General features: G+C 35.2%; 1 long non-coding RNA gene across 1 annotated transcript in view; it reads left to right on the forward strand.

Annotated features, from left to right (window-relative positions):
• The first annotated feature begins 522 nt into the window (after positions 1 to 522).
• Positions 523 to 14,941, forward strand: part of LOC141546133 (uncharacterized) — a 92,135-nt gene continuing 77,716 nt past the window's right edge. The window contains exon 1 of the long non-coding RNA XR_012483248.1: positions 523 to 692. This is a non-coding gene — a long non-coding RNA (uncharacterized LOC141546133). The remainder of the gene's footprint in view (positions 693 to 14,941) is intronic.

Consider the following 14,941-nt stretch of genomic DNA (forward strand, 5'->3'; position numbering starts at 1 on the left):
ACACTGGGACAAACACCCATAAATCAGGACTGTCCTGATTAAATCAGGCATGGCTGGCAAGTAAGTTATTAGCCGCCTGTGAAACTAATTGTGATACTGATACACTCATTTTTGCAATGTCTTTCAAACACCAGTTGTGATGGGAAACAGCTGTTAGACTCTCCTCCCTCCCCCCCCCCAAAAAAAAAAAAAGAAAAGAAGAACGCTTCAGATTCAAAATCATAATAATGTCTGTCTTCTCTATTCCCCTTCACAAAAGCTCTTAGATTCTTCTATTCTACTCTAGACAATTATTCACAGCAGGCGGGGTCAGTCAGGATGAGCACACTATTGCATTTAAAGTTCATCTAGTGAAGGGGAAAAAAGAGACAGAGAAAAAAAAAAGAATTTGCCTTCTCTTAATGTGAAGGGGAAGTGCCATGTTGAAAATAGCTTAGAAATTCTGGTTATAAGGGGGGGTGGGTGGGAAGAAATAATACAGAAGAGGAGAGACACTGTAAATAGTACAGTTTGACCGTTTGTTTCATTTATAACTCACTGGCACATGATGAAGGTATTTGAAATCTTTCTTTGAGAAAGAAGATACACTAGCTATGAGATTGTTTTAAATATGTGAGATAAAAATTAAACTTTGGAGGGATATTGAGCTTTTTTCCAAAGTCCAATAGTCTTCATCCTGAAGGATTTTTCAGGTGGGTATAATTCCACCTTCTCTCCCCTTTTCTTCTGTCTTTTAAAAATGTTTTTCTTCTTTTTTCTTTATTTCTCTCTTTTTTTTGGTCAGTGAACTAAGACAGAGTGTTCTATCACTATAACCGTGTAAAGAAAGGAAGAAAGGAAATCGTGAGTAGTGGAGTAATTTTTGCTTAACATGTTTAACTGTAAATTGGAATGGGGGTTGGGAAGGGAAAATAAGGGATCATTTCTGATTTCAAGAATCTAACCCCAACCCCTTTGCCTTAATGACAGTGTTTTTTGCTTCCTGTTTATTCACCAGAAATGTTTATTTACAACATCTTACAAGACATTTTTTCAATTTATAACGCCTGTGTCATTACATAATGGATCATAAATGATGTTGCCTGTCATAGAGAAACAGAAAGTCATCAAACATTTTCTTGCTTCCAGTTTGCCTTTTGTGGTGGAAGCTCAGAGCCAGCTGTAGTTGGGAGGTCTCAAGGCAAACCCATCATCCTTCCTGGCATGCTGGCCTCAGCTAGGCCAGAGATAACCAGAACTTTACAATTCACTGGTTCCTGAGGATCACTTTGATTTTTACTTTCTAAAAAGTTAAACACACACACACATATACACACACATCCCACCACCACCACAGTCACTCTAAAACCACAAAAAATATAGCACAGGTTAGTTTAAATGATTCAGGCTCTCCCTTTGGCCCCATGAGAAAGGGCTGACACTGCCTGAAAGTCACGAGTTTTAATTATATATGCTTATCACTTTTATGTCTTATGCGTATGTCTTATAAACTTAATAATGAAAATGGATAGATTAGATGTCATGAATTCAATACTTGCACAATTGAATATGAACTATTGCCTATTTATTATTTATAAGCATGGAGATTATCTCCCAATAAGGTAATCCTCATCCTCAATGGGAAAGTCCAAAGCCTTAAGCCAATTTCGAAATAGTCACTGTTTCTCAGACTGACTCTCTGGGTCCAGGATTAATAGAATGTTTTTGTGATTATACTTGGTCTGAGCTGCTTCAAGTGTGGGGGCTTCTATGTGTAGTACACTTTTCCACTGTTTTGAGATTCCTGGCTGCCTGCTCCAGCTCTTCTTCCTTTGCTACGATTGGAATCAACAAAATGTGCATAATGTGAGGACAGGGTACTATCCTTATTCCTGACCTGGATGAGCTCTGACAGATACAGGCTACAACGGAGACAGTCAAGCTGGAGTTGTGTCTTTCATCTTCTACTTTATGGGCTCTCTTGGCAAATGTCATGAGAAGGAATACTTATTTAACTTCCTTTTCTTAGTTTGAGATGTGAGCATTCTAAATTCCTTTACTTGTTAATCAGGCAGTGGATCTAACATTTTGAATAGATATTACATTTATAACATCTTTTCCTGATATCTGTAAAGGCTGAAGTTCCCAAACATTTTGAAAATTTATATGCTGTAAAACTACTTGCAAAAAAAAAATGCCAGCAGATGTAGAAACAAAAATGGGAATAAAAATATTCAGGTTAAGATATTGTAAGACAGTAAACCCCTATCTATCTTTGTCTCTCTAGAGCTTGAATCTCTGTCTTGGTTGCTCTCCAGACCCCCTTCCTTAAAACAAAACAAAACAAACAAACAAAAAAAAAAACAGAGAAAGATTTTGGTTCAAATATCTTTCATAAAGCATTAGGTGCATTGTTTATTTGAGTGTCAAGTCTAAAATCAAGCATTGGAGAATAAGAAAATGCTATCTCTTTATACTGCCTACCATATATAATTGTGAAATAGAATTCTAGGACACCATTCTTGTTGGATTCAGTTTTAATGAATCATCTTCAGGGAGTGGGAAGAGGCTTCTGCGATGTTTTTTGCATTGTTATGCTAAGTTTGCACTAACCGTACATCAATGAGCACATGGAGTTTCGATTCCAGACAGGACTGTACTGTATTATTCAAGTATTTTTCCCCCCACCAAGAATAATTTCATTAAAAGTCTTTCCTTTTCTTTCTCCTAAAAAAATGGAACCTTTGCAACTGCTCCTCCTGATGCAGGTTTTAGTTTGTTTGGGTGTCATACTGGTCCTTTCTTGCCGATTGTAGATGAGTTTATAAAAAAAAGTTGAGTCTGACCAGAATTGATTTGATAGGATGTATCCTGTCTGATTCCTGAAAGATTTGCACTCATGTTTGGCATTAAAATTAAAAGCGTGTTTTGGATGCATGTCTTCACAATCAGAAATCATGAATAAGCTTAATACCATCCCAGAGGGGGTGTCTGCAAAGCAACGATAGGTATAAACTTTTTATTATACGCATTGTTGCTCCTGTAATTAGTACAGTGTTAGAAATATGATTTATTGATGGCATAAACACATTTGTAACTACATACCGTAGGTGGATGTACTCTGCATATCACACCATGGGCACAGAACCCTTTAGAAATGTGGATTATGTGAAATTGCCTGCAGAATTTCCCTTGCATTCTCCACTAGTTCTGTAACTCTTCAATTTAGCTGTCGCCGGGATAGAGCTGAAATCCGAACTTTGCCAAACACTAAAATGCTTGTTGGTGACAGAGAAGGCCAATTTCCTCGGGTGCTGACTATGCCAGAATTCAAATAAAGCAGAACGAAAGAGAAAGTATTAAAAAAAAGGGGGGGGGTTCTCAAAAGTTCAGTTTTATTCCAAGCCATGAAATTCTATTTTCTCTCCCTTTCTTCTCTGAGAGTTAGAAGAATGAGTGGAATTTTGTTTTCCTGTTGGTTAATAGGTGAGTAAATATTTACTCTTGTGAGAACGAAACGGACACGGCAGCCTTGCAAACTGGAGCTCACTGTTGATGCCAGAGATAGGTACAGTGCCGGCAGCTGGAGTTGGAATTTCATCATTCTGGCCCCTCAGTGACCTCAACCTTGGCTTGGCAAGGGGAGACTTAAAAAAACCAGAGGGTGTTTTCAATTTCAATGCCGTGTCTGTCCTAGGATTCCCTTAGTGAGAATCACGATCCTCAACATGTATGGTCTTTTGTGTGGAGAGTGTGTTGATGTACATAGATACTTAAAAAGGGAAACCAGGATTTGGTTATAGCACGTAGAAAATAACACGATCGCTTCATAAGCTGCTGTATTTGAAGAGAGAACTTTTTACTCAGAGCCTGAAGTCAAGGTGTGGGTTACAATGAAGTGAAATGTAAGTGTCGGTGTGTTCATTACATAAATATATCAGAAGGGTAAAAAGGCAATTCCGTTTCCCTGGCTATTCAGTTTGTTACAGGGGGTTAATGTCGAAGAGGCAGCACTTGGGAGATCCCAGCTGATTTGTTTCAGCTGGTCCCTTCCAGGCAGCCTGCTTTTGCATTTTAACCCTTTATTGAGTCATCTGCAATCCCTGGGCTGGCTCCAGATGGCTACAATGTTGCAATTGGTCCTTTCTGACCTGGTGTTTATTCTAGTATGTTTCACTCTCTCTGCAATGGGGATGCAGATTTCTGCCAGTGGTTTTGTACCACGTAGGAAGTGGTCTGAGTTTCATAAGATAGAACACCAACATCCTTAGAGTGGGTTAATTGAATTTCTGCTGGAAGAAAAGAGGATGGACTAGTTAAAGGGTACTTAACCCGTTTTGTCCAAATGTTGAACTGTATTTCAATATAATGAATTTCCTTTATAATCCTATGTACTTAATACATTTAAAATATATATATATATATATATATATATATATATATATATATATATATATATATATATATATATGTATATATATTTTGGAGAAATCCACACTATCAAAAAAGTCCATGTCACAAAAAAGGTTAATAATTTATGGTTCTTTGATGTTCTTTGATCATCTTATGATTCTGCAAAATCTTTTTTGCACATTGGATCATGATTATTAACAAGCATGCTGCTCTATTGATAGTAACATGTATGAAACAATGCAGTTGTGAATCCATACACACAATGTGAACATTGTACTTTCCTTGAGAGCCTTTATATGTTTTGTTTACATAAATATTAATCTTCACATAATCAGTGCCAAAGTTAAAATTCTCCCCTTACTCCTACCACACCGTAGGGCTTAAAAGTATTTGGGAGCAATGATTTCCACTCATGGTTTAAATTATTATGAATAAAAATGACATTTGGGAGGGTCTGGAATTGTGAAGTATAAAGTTTAGAAGTATACCTAATTGGAATGTTTTATATTTTCTATACAACAAAGGAATTATTGGCCTCTAAACTAAACATAGACTTTTAGGGTTAAAAAAAAAAACACCTAAGTAACCAGACCTCTCATTGTATTTTTTGTCCCTACTTATAATAACTTACCTACTGATGGGTCCTTACTGTTGTCTGAAAGAGAGTAAAGGTGTACACTTCATATAAGTGAGCACTGCTAGAGAAAGAGAAATATCAATATTTCAGTCTGTGCTTTTAGAAGTTTCCTTTGTATTTTACAAACGAAACACTTTCTTTTCTATGGTCTGACTTTTTGGAGTAAATATTGTCTTTCTATACCCTGCTCCTACCGCCCCCCTCCAAGTTTATTTCATGCCTATTAGAATATAATGTTCAGGCTTACTTAGAATATCTTTCTTGGATCTATTACAAACACCATGGGATTTAATTCATTTGTATTTTGCTCAGAATACCATTCTATGCAAAGTTCAAAATGACTCCTAAATTAAAATATGCTTTTCTGTCTTTCAGAAATCAAATAATCTTTTCATTGCTCATATTCCAATTCTACCATCCATATTTATAGAGATGGGGAAAGAGAAATTCTAGATCTGGGAGAAAAAAATCCCAACATTTTTTGTGGAAATGTCCATTTGTAAAATGTGGCTTTTTGGAGAAAAATAAGGATCATTTGATTACAGACTTTATTTCCTAAACATTTTCAACACATGCATTTGGTACATAGACATGCTAGCTAGATTGACAAGACAGACCATGATGGCTCCAAAGGGTCAATAAAACATGCTCCATGAAGGATTTACACAATAGGCAGTAATGGCTTCTTTGGAACTGTTATGGTCTATTGGGTCAATAATAATCCACTTTTTAAAGAGTGCCAAAATATGAATTTATTCAATAGAGTGTAAAGGCTCCTGATCTATCAGGTAAACAATATGCAGTTTTTATACATGTATAAGAATAGATATCTACCTCTCAGAATATTTTAGGTATATAAGACTATATTCTATAGAAATACAATTATGGCTTTATGTGAAATTGCTGGTAAAATTTTTATAAAGTAGTTCTGATAATTGGTCTAGTCCTCACTATTCAAAGATAGGATTTCCGTTCCATATTTTGATTATAATGTTTTAATCACTATTGTAAATTAAGGACATGTAATCAAAATTTTATTTCTCTAAAATGGAATTGTTTCTGTTATTTTTTAAAACCTGTTAATAAAATGCCACTTTTTCTTTTGTGGTTATGTGGATATAATTTAACAAATGTATATGTAAACATTAGCTCTAATATATATAAATGAAAATGAATTATGCATTTTTGTAATCTATATTATTTTATAAAATTAAAACATATAGATGAAAATACAGTACCTTTTCTTCTTTAGATATAAATTTTAAAAATACTTGAGTTATTCCAGCAGGTGGCGACATATAGCAACAAGCGTCAAGAAAACAAAAAAAAAAAAAAAAAAAAAAGAAAGAAAGAAAGAAAGAAAAAAGAAAAGAAAAAAACTTCCCAGCAAACTGACAGAAATACAGGACAGAAGGAAATATACACAAAAGAGAGGGATTAAATGAAGAGTTTCCAACACAAATGGCTATATGGCATAGTTTTCTCTAGTAAAGAGTACACAGGAAAAATGGTTCCTATCCACACTCATTTCCCTGGCTTCATTTCTGTGATGCTTGAAAATTTGGTTGAGGAGAAAAGCCTGATAAATTATTATTTTTTACAAGAAAAAATCCAATAGGAAGAAAACATTCATAAAAATCTCACTCCTTTTCTGTATTAATCCCCAGGCAGAAGAAATGGTACAAGCACCCATGTATATCCTCTCTGAGCTCAGAAACATAGGGACATGCTTATCTTTTTCTTCTTTTCTTCAGGTGTGTGAATTCCACTTCATCTGCTACAACTGCTAATTTCCCTTCATGGGCTTTGTTTCATTTTGTCTTTTCCTTTTCCTTTCCTTTCCTTTTTTTTTTTTTTTCCTTAAGAACTGAGAATCTGTAAATAACAGATTAGCTAAAAAAATCCTTTCCTTCATTTTTGGCTTTTCTTGAAGAGGAGAGCTGCCTTTCAAAGGGTCCCATCCATTTCCATTTTTTAGGTTTGCTTAATGTGTTCTGCTCCATGGAAAAAATGGTGTAGCTGGAGAACACATATGTGAATAGGTATGTGTTTGTGTATTTGTGCATGTGAAAGTGTGTGTTTGTGTGTGTGTGTGTGTGTGTGTGTGTGTGTGTGTGTGTGTGTGTTATTAGAGCAATCTGTTTAGGATATAGATGTTTTTGCCATCTGTAGCGTGATCATACTACACAGCAAAATATAGTGTCTTGCCTTACTTAGCAAGGAGCTGAGAGCAGAATGACAATATAGAAATGCTTTCTGTTTTTACCCCTGTGTTTCAATGTCTGTTTCCTGAAAATATCTACCATCGACAATATTGACTGTTTTATCAGGCCGCAGGTATCTCTATCAGTCTATCTTGAATTGTCATCCAACAAAAGATTAAATGCTGTCTGCCGTCTCGTGATTTTTAGTCTTCACATCACAAACTTTTCAATCAAATTTCATCAGTGTACATTTAGCTTACAGAACTCAGAGGACTTATCTTCCTAAAGCAGGTGATTTAGACCATGTTTACCTTGTATTCTACCAAGATATCTCTCAGCAATCGTATCCATGTTTTTTAGGCCTTGACATACTTCCCAAGTTTCTCTCTCTCTCTCTCTCTCTCTCTCTCTCTCTCTCTCTCCTCTCTCTCTCTCTCTCTCTCTCTCTCTCTCTCTCTCTCTCTCTCTTTCTCTCTCTCTCTCTCTCTTTCTCTCTCTCTCTCTCTCTCTCTCTCTCTCTCTTTCTCTCTCTCTCTATCTTCTCTCTCTCTCTCTCTCTCTCTCTCTCTCTCTCTCTCTCTCTCTCTCTCTCTCTCTCTCTCTCTCTCTCCTGGTCTCCCTCTTTCCCTCCCAACTTCCCTCTTTTCTTCCCTTTCTTTTTTCTCTCCCTCCCTTTCTCTTTTCCCCCCTTTCCTTACCTCCTCTCTTTTTCCCCCCTCCCCTTCTCTCCTTCCTCTCCCTTTATCTCTCTCTCTCTCCCTCCCTCCCTCTCTCTCTGTCTCTGTCTTTCTCCCTCTCTCCCTCTCTATTTCTCTGTCTCTCTCTGTCTCTATCTCTATTTGTCTCTGTCTCTCCATCTCTCTCCCTCTCTGTCTCTCTTTGTCTCTGTCTCTCTGTCTGTTTGTCTATCTCTGTGTCTGTCTGTCCGTGTTTCTCTGATTCTACACACACCTAGGTTCTTCACCAAAACAAAAAAAAAATTCCAATGACAGACAAGTGATACTTTTCAGAAGGCTTATTTTAGTGCAATGACCTTGTGTTGTTAGTTTTTAAAATGAAAGAAACATAACCATAGACAGCATTGTTCTAAATAGCTTCCTCATTAATAATCTTCTGAAGGCCCTTATCACAGTTGCACTTTCAGCTCATGAATCAGCCAGAGCAGGAAGTGTGTGTGTGTGTGTGTGTGTGTGTGTGTGTGTGTGTGTGTGTGTGTGTGTAATGTCAGCTGTGAACATTTCTTCTTTAACTATCTGATACCTGAGGAAGTTGTGGTAAGTAAGGGATCCTCAGTAATAAACTACAGCCTCATTTACAAGGAATTCAGCAAAACAAGTTGACACTGTGAAACTATTTATCTGCCAGTACACCCATTTTCTGCTTAGAATTCCAAATCAACCAGACTAACTAGACTTGGGATAAATAGAAACGAGAAAGAACGACACATCTATTTTCTCATGAACTCTGGAAAGGGAGTCAATTTATAGTCAATCCAGATGGGAAATGTGTGAGTACAGGAAATATAATTAGTAACTTAAATGTTTTCCCTCTCCCTATTATATTTTTCACTTGAGAAACTACTCATTAGTGAGACCTTAGCCTTATGAAATGGGTAGTGTCATGTAGAGGTTTTGAGGGGAACTGAGGCACAGAAAAATGATTTGTTTAATGAGTTTTAGCAGATCACTTTAGGAACTTTGGCATCCTAAGCTCAGCCCTGGGCTTCTAACTTCATCTTTTTACACATATGTAATTCTCATTTAATGTTTTATGGGCACACATGCAGAGGAGACTGCATCTCTCAAAAGCCAAAAACCAGCTCCTGCCAGTAATTGAAGCAACCATTGGAATTTAAAAACCTAAATTATTGCTCGTGAATGTGAAAAGTGAAACATGAGTAGAAGCAAAAAGAGTAACAAATAATCACTTGGTTGGTAAATTGGAAACCACTTTGAAGCTTTAGGCTGGCAGACTGGTTGTTGTTATGGCACTTGGATTCTGCTCTCATTCCCCTGATGCCTGTATGGTTACTTCTGTTGGGGTGGGGAGTGGGCCAGATTTAGAGCCCACTCAAATTCTGGGGTTTGGGAATTGGGGAACGAAGCTGGGCCTTCTAGGGTTTTAGCATGTTTGTGGCTGATAAAATGGGACTTCCAGAATTCTTAACTTCCTAGTGCTTTGCTGCAAAATGCAGTCTTTTAAAAAAAGATGATTAGAATGTGTTAAATATACAGAAGAGTCTTACTTTTTTCCCACTACTTCTGATGAAAAGAATCATGGTTAACTTGTTCAAGGGTGAGAGAGAGAAGACAAAGGCCATAGAGAGCTGATCTCTGAGTCAGGAAGATTTGAGTCCAAGTATTTTCTGAGTGCTTGTGGCTGTGTGATGACTGGAGAGTTACTCAAACTCTATCTGCCTTAGTTTACTTAACTATAAATTGGGGGTGGATCACAGTACTACCTACTTCATTGAGTTGTGACAATCAAATGAAATTATATTTGTAAAGTACTTAGCATAATACCTGACACATTTCTTAACCTCTCAATATACTCTGATAACTCTTTATAACTTTCAGAGCATATGTGGATTTCCTTTGGCAGCAAGATATTTTTATTAGGTATATCCTATACCAAATCCAAACAAATACAAAACAAAAGCTTTCAGTAACACATTACTATTGTCGTTGTGACCCATTGTGCCCAATCATTGGGGGAACAACAGGGCTTAGACTTCTGGGAGCTGAATTCTCAGTTACTATGTCACCATAATATCACTTGTCAGTCAAGGTAAATGTAGAACATTTTCTCTTATAATCCCATTTTCCAATGTTCCCTCTAATATTTAAAAATATGTGAAAGCAGGGACTATCATTTCTGTCTTTGTTTTGCCACTGTATTATTTAGCACACTGCGTGGCAAATACTTGGTGGGAAATAAATGTGTGTTGGTTGATTGAAATCTGGTCTAAAATCACATAAAATGTAATCTATGTCAAAACCAAGGTTTTTAAAGCATGCAATCATCTGAGTTGGTTTTAGGGAAATGATTTAACTTTCAAATATCTAGTCTGTAGGCAGGTCATTGAGTTTTTATGGAATCAACAGAAAAATATGCTGATTTACATTCTTTTAGTGACACACTGAAGAGGACTAGAGGAAGATCTCTAACATATTGAGTAGACTCCTAGTATGGAACATGAAACCAATCTGCTTGGGATGAAAGAGTTGTACGCATCTTTGGAGATCTAATCAATAGCTATTCATTAGATCAAGTGTTCAGGCATTTATACTTGGTGAAAAATAATAATTAATAAAACAATGAGCAGATAATTAATAAATAGTGAATGCTACTGTTTATTAATAAAATACCTGGATTTTTAAGAAGTATTTAAAGAAAAACAACAGAAGAGTAAAACATTCCTTTGTAAATATTATAGTCAGATGTTATGGTTCAAATTTTTGGTGGCAAGATTTACAATTATAACTAATATGAAAATATTGCCAATATAGAGTTCAGCACTGTTAGGAGTTTTCACAAGTGAGAACCTATATGTGTGTGACTACAAGAGGGAATAGAAGTTGCTGGTGTATTGTGTGTAAAATAAGTTAAAATTAGCAAAGCCTCATTTAGTGGTGAATATTAGAACTGGAAACCCTACAAAACAGTTACTAATTATATGTAGATAAGAAGTTAGGCTGGGATGAACTTTGAAGAATGAATTTACCTTTCACTCAAAGTCTAGTCTATCATCTTTCATTCTATGGGGTAAGCTTACATTTATGCTATAGATGGAACATATGCTCATATCCACTTTTAAATTTAGGTAGATGCTTCAGATCATTTATATCTTCTTAGAATCTAAGGAAAGGAATCTTTTCAGCAGAAAAATACATGTGCCTACCACTTTTGGGTATATTCTATGTTATTAAAAATTACCTTACAACCATGTAGAGTAATATTATTGCATGCTGACTCCATTTATTTTATAGTGAGTGAGCTAGGTGATGGGGATGGGTGAACTGGTTCCATTGCTCTTGTAGGGAGGCTGCCAGAAAAGACAACATTTTTGAAATGAAAAATTTTACCCTGGCAAAGTGATATGTTATTGTTGTCATTTTTGGTGGTAGAAGGCAAAGGATGACTGACTTTTTCTGCCATATTAGAAGAATATTCTAGATATAGGTTCCTTGCCATTCTGACATTTGTAATCTATTTGATTATGATCAAGTCATTTAATCTTATTGTGCCCTCAGTTTCCTCATCTATTAGATAGAGATAAATATACCTGAAATACCCCTCTCACATGGTTTTTTATGAAGTCCAAATAAAATAATGTATGCAGGGTGATTTGTATGTTCTTAAAATGCTGAATCAAGGCCAGCTATAATAATAATTATTATTATTGCTCAACTAACAGAGTTATAATAAGATTTTTCCATTAATTTTCCAAATTAGTCTTTTAAGGTTACCATAAGTAAAATTTTAATAATAATGGTTATCATGATATTGTATAAGAATAATGGGAGTCAGGAGAACTGAGTTCTAGATCTAAATTTTCTTCAAATTAGCAATCGATCACTTCTCTACTTTATGCTTTAGATTCCTCATTTCCAAAATAATGATAATAATTTGAACTTTGCTAGGACTTTTGGAACACCTTGCATGTCCTGCTCTTTAACTTTTATGAGCTTCATTTGTATATTCTTTTATTCAATTAACATTATTTACCTATTTTCTATTTGCAAGGTACTGAGGTAGATTCAGTGAGGGGGGGAGGAACAAGAATGATTAGCACACCAGAAGTCAAAGGACTAGTGTCTAAATCTTAGTTCTTTTCTTTCTGTATGTGTGTGATCTTGGGCAGGTGATAAACTTTCTCATCTGTATAATAGGTGCTAGGGTTGATTAAATAATCTCTAAATTGTCTTCAAGACTCAAATCTATGATTTGTGATCCTTAATCTCAATTAACTTAAAATGTATTAGGAGGTAAAACAGTAGGATAGGTGTCTTCATGTAGTTGAAGAATCATTACATGTACCTTATTCTTCCCCAGAGGACAAAATAAAGAACAATGGATAGAAGTTATAGAGAGGCAGATTTAAGCTCTTCATGAGGAAAAAATTCCTAATATTAGAGATAGCCAGGAGTGGAACTTGCTGTGTAAGAAAGTAGTGAATTCACTCTCATTGAAAGTCTTCAGGGGATGGATGATGACTGGTTGATAATATTGTAGAGAAAATTTTTAATCGGGAATGGTTTTGGTTAAAATGGATGATCTTCCAGCTCCCTTCCTACATCTAAATAATATGATTCTATATAGCAATGTATTTAGAAACATTTTTTAAAAAGTATTATAGTTATTATCTATTCTATTTTTATTTGAATTCTCAGAATTTTCATGCAAATTTCCCTAAAGATTTCAATCGTTTAGAAAATACTGATCCAGATCCATTGAAAATTATAATTCATGTATAATGAATATCCATAATTTGTTTAATTGATAGAGTTGTATTTATGTGAATACAAATATATATATATATATAATATATATGCACATATATATCATATATATAGAGAGAGTATCAAATAATTAGAAAAGTAAACCTGTATTTAACTTAAAATTTTTTTTTAATATGTTAAATCTTGATTTTAGCTGCTTGAGGCGGAATACATTAACAAGGATGAGACATAGATATGAAAAATAACCTGCATTGTGGTTACTTTTCATGATGTTTGGTGTAACAATGCTAATTCCCCACTCACGTGATTAGGATGCAATGATTTCATGAAAATGTCAGTGCAGGTCTATGGAAAAGACATTAGAGTGTCAAAATGAAATGAAACAATGTTAATTTGTCTATGGAAACTCCGTTCTCCTGCCAAGATGAAATAGAACCCTGTATTCAGCCATCTTGAGCCTTGGCACTGGAGTGCTTAGAGACCTCTCTACTGGAAGGCCCCAAAACGCCGGGTAATGTGACAACCCACAGGGAAAAAGATTTATTTTTCTCTTCCCTCATCAGAAGCTAAACATAAAGAGAGGTAAAACTGTTTGAGGGATTATAGTGTTATAGGAAAGACTTGGGTTTTCAAATCTTACCTGACTGAGGGAGCAGGACAAGATAAAGATAAAGCATGAACACTGGTGCAAGGGAGAGAGGTAACGAAGAGAAGGTGTTCAGTGATTAGAACACCCTTCCAGCAGCCAATATTGATTAGACTTCAAGGAAGTGAATGCCGTGGCTCCTTGTAAATTTATGTACTTCGTTGGTGTGAAATGTTATTGGGTATTAAAATGTATACAACACCTAACTGACATCTGGGATTATAAATTCACAGAACAAAGGTATGCATTAATTCCAGGTTGGATGCTAATTTGGTCACATAAAATACTTCAGTAAAACTAACATTTGAACATGACCCAGAGTCTACAAAAGGAGCCAAGGATATGTAAGGAAAATAATAATTCTAAGTACTTTGAAATCTAAAGTAATTTGGTTTAAAAAAACACAGAGGTAGTTTCTTGCTACTTTTAATGCTTCATACAATTTATATTCCTAATGCATTTAATAATGAGTCTTAAAAAAACACCAAATTTAGATATTTTTAAGCCTCAGAATTTGTATCCTCTTAGAACCAATCTTTTAAGCACTTCTGTTTTCTGTCTAGCAAGAGTCACTATCCTAAGGCAGAGTCTAAATTGACAATACTGAAGTGGCCCATTCTGCAATTAGCCACTAAGTTTGTGATAGATTAGATAGCTTGTCCAGATGAAGTTGGCAAAAATGGTCATTTATATAGCATGAAAGCTGTCTAAAAAGCTTTCTTGTGCTTTCCTGAATTTCCCAAATTTATGACTCTTATGTTTAAGTTCTTATTCTTCACTTTTCTTACATTTCCTTAATCTACAAATATTTTTCTTCTTGGGACCTTGAGAAAAGATCAGATTACTAGAATGAAATAAAATCTCTCTTTAGATTTGGTCCTATGGAATTTCCATGTCTTTCATCTTAAGTGATGTAGGCTACTTCTTACCTTTGCTCTGAGAGCTTTTAGTCTTATGAAACTACTCTTCCTCCATCTTATCCTCCAAATGTACATTCATGGTATTGAAATTATGTATATATATATATATATATATATATATACATATATGTATGTATATACATATATGTATATCTATCTATCTATCTATCTATCTATCTATCTATCTATCTATCTATCTTTCCCTTGAAGCAATAATTGGGGTTAAGTGACTTGCCCAGGGTCACATAGCTGGTATAGAAATATATTTTAAAAGAATTACATGCAATGCATCTCCACTCTATTGGCCTAGATCTCTTCTTACTTTGCAGATAGGAGAGTTGATTGGTCTTACCTAAAGGAAGAGAGCTTTCGACATTTGTAATTGAAATACAAACTTACATCAGATGTAACAAAAAGCTGTGAGATGAAGTACTCTTAGGAGAAGTCAAACCATAAGAAAATGTGCCATTCAAGAAAGTTCCATTTTCTATGAACTGCCTACATCAGGTACTCCATGCTTATGTTGAAAGGCATTAAAATAAATGCTGAATCCTTAAAATTGGATTCTTAATTTTAAAAGTAGGTGTTTTATTTTGATCTTTATATATTAATGAGGTCCAGTTTTTACATCATTCAAAGGCAGAATAAGAAAGAATTGAGACAAATTTCCTATCTTTATT

The sequence above is a fragment of the Sminthopsis crassicaudata genome, chromosome 1 (genome assembly GCF_048593235.1).
Source record: "Sminthopsis crassicaudata isolate SCR6 chromosome 1, ASM4859323v1, whole genome shotgun sequence".
NCBI lineage: Eukaryota > Metazoa > Chordata > Mammalia > Dasyuromorphia > Dasyuridae > Sminthopsis > Sminthopsis crassicaudata.